Below are 3,063 nucleotides of genomic sequence, written 5' to 3'. Positions count from 1 at the left end.
TGATAAAAGTCGCGCTATTTCCATCTTCTTTCGCAGAGGGGAAGTCCTGTTTAAGTGTACTTATTCCGTATGGGGAACCTCAAGCCGCTTTGAAGTGTGATATGGCAAGAAAGAAAGAGAAAAAAGAAAAGATGCCAAAACAAGAAACGGTGCCAGACTTCCTACGCACTCTGAAAACTAAAGGTCTCTGTGACTCTGAGTCGCTCGCTCCTTTTTTCTTTCTTTTTTTTTTTTCTTTTTTCCCCAGAAGCTAGATTACAGATAGTATACCCAGTGAGATTATTCCCACAACAAAAATAATACCGACGATAAAAATCACAGCTAAGTGAAGGTTTGAAAATACTATGTTTTTGGTCAATCTGCAGAATTACAGAAACAGCTAATTCTGCTTTTAGTGTATTTGTGTTGATGACATCACAAAAGGCACAAGACTCGAGCTGACTAGCTGGAATCAAAGACTGACCCTAAAGACTTAAACCCTGCTAAGAAAAATGTTCAGTGTTATAAATCTACATCAAATGTACATAACATAACAACTTAAATGATATATTTTCAGGATTGCTGACTCCAGCCTAAAGTTGAGAGTGTCCATGGAAGCTTATTTAGGGGAGCGGGGATTTTATCTTTATTAAATAACTATTTAAGTAACTAACATGTTTTTTCCTCAGGTGACAGACTATATGTAAAGTGATGTTACAGAAACATCAGACTCAAACTGGCTTGGTGCAGGGACGGGGGTTATGTAGACTGCTGATAGCAACCAGCGGGGTCTCCAACGCCCTGATTGCAACCCCAGTTTTGATGCACTTCATAAACAGATGCCTGTATTCGTAGCAACATTTCACATGATTCTGTTTCTGCGCTGGATTTGCACAGACTGATGACGTAGACATGACCTTGAGAGCCACGGCTGTCTCACAGGGGGAAACCCCCTTGGTGTGGTGTTGATTGTGTTGAGGCGCTTGGGTCACCTGGTGGAGCGATGGATTCATTACTGGTGATCTGTGGCTCTTGAGGATGCATGGTGCCAACTGTGGGTGAAGGGAACTGTGCTGGGTTCCGGTGGGGGCCTCTATGCCCTTGACGGGTCCTCTCACCAGACGGGTTGGTGTTGTGGCCTCCCTCTCTTGGTGCTTCTAAGTTTCAGTCACTCTCAGTTGAGCTGATGGGCGCCCAGCAGGTTTGGGTGTTTCCTCAGAGAGGTTCCCAAGTCCAAAGTCCAAAGTCTTTGGGGCAAAAGCGTGGCCGCCATGCCGGGTACGGAGGTTCGATTCCATGTCTCTTGTCTGAAGCTACCTGACCTTTTGGGTGCTGAGATTTGCGAGGTTTCTGTCCTTCTCGCCATTTCAACCAGTAACACACAAGGTGTATTTTTAGTTCCATTCTCATTTAAATGGATCAGCCATTATTCTTTCTCCCACTACCCTCCACCTTGTGAGAATGATCTTTGTTTATTTCCCCTCTTGTTTGCAAAATCACCTCAACTCTTGAGTGCCTGCAAGCCAGGAAGTCGAGCTAAAATGGCTGTTTTTCTTCCCTCCCTCTAATTTTAGATAATCACTGTTATGCCCTAACTCCTTCATTTTAGCTCTAGTAATTAATGCTTTGTTTGTGCTGGCAGTTTGGGTTAGTTATAACAGCTACCACCAAGGCCTTCTCTAACGCTCTCCAGGCAGTGTGAAATATGTGATTTTATCAGAGATTTTTTTTTTTATTTGTTTCCTCTACTGACCCAACAAAAACACAAACTTCTACCCTTTGTTATGATCAAGCACAGACCAAGAGTATGAATAATAGGAATTCAAGCAAAGACATGTAGCAGCATTGTTTTTGAGGAGGTGTGAAAGGTAGGTGGTGGACTTCATTTTGCTGCTAATTTTAAACCTGATGCACAGCAGAACTACGAAGGAAATATTGTATCAGTGCATAAAAATGCCACAAATATTCACAATTTACAATTATTACTAAACTCCAAAAGGTTGGTCCTGTGAAAATGCGCGGAATATTGCGAAACAAAATGAGCAAATTGTCAATTTCCGTGGTCTCGTCTAACAGTTTTAGGGCAAATGGCCAGAGTTTTACGATGCAATTGCAAAAATTCGAAAATAATTAGGGTCCCAAGTTTCAACTAATATTTCTGGGGAGTGACAATCTAGTAAGGATATAGGTCTCACTACTTTTATGTCATGGGAGTTGGATTCTTTTTAGGACATTTCTTTCCTTTTTAATGTTGTTATTCTTTAAATTCGTCTGTCGATAAACCTGTATTTACGAGGGCAAATATTTTTTGCAGCACTTAATGGGTTGTTGTAGTTGTGATTTTGCGTATGCAGACTAAGAAAAAAAAATGACATAGTGATTTAATATCTTTCATAAAATCGGTTCTAAGAATGTCAGCCATAGGAGAATTGTGCTGCTGTTTAGACTACGAAATGATGGGAATATTAAAGAAAAACACTCCTCAGGCTTTCCAGTAGGAAATATGACATGGTTCTCCACATAAACAAACTCTGCCTCACAAAGCATTCATTGATCTGTAAACATGAAAGCATTTTTCTGATACATAAAAAAACGAACATCCTATTCCTGCTGAAACTCGAAATATTTGTGCTACCTTTCCCCTCCAGTTAAGCTGCATTAGGTGACTTTTAGGAACAACACTTAGATGTATACTATCAAAACTCATTTTGACTTCAAGTGCAGCAGGATTTGAGTTTGTTTCAAGCAGTGTGATTCACTATAATATATATTTTTTCCCCCCCCTCTGCCTTACACCGTTACCGTTTTAGGTCTCATTCCTCCTATCGCTGCATATTCTCTTACAACTTCCATCGACCTCGTGTTCGACTGACTGAATCATTCTAATTCAATGTTCCACCTCATTGCACACATCGTGAGGCCCTCCAAGACATCCATGAAACACAAGGTTCAACGAGGCACTTTTATTCAACTTTTCGCACACCATTTATGCCTTGTGAAAGTTTTTGAATTCTTATCATTTAAAGCCACATCCGAAAGCGCAAAAGCGTACACCTCCCTATTAATCTCTCAGGCTTTTGTGAA

Source organism: Poecilia reticulata, chromosome 23 (genome assembly GCF_904066995.2).
Source record: "Poecilia reticulata chromosome 23, P_reticulata-male-v2, whole genome shotgun sequence".
NCBI classification, from domain to species: Eukaryota; Metazoa; Chordata; class Actinopteri; order Cyprinodontiformes; family Poeciliidae; genus Poecilia; species Poecilia reticulata.
This window is presented reverse-complemented; position numbering follows the sequence as displayed.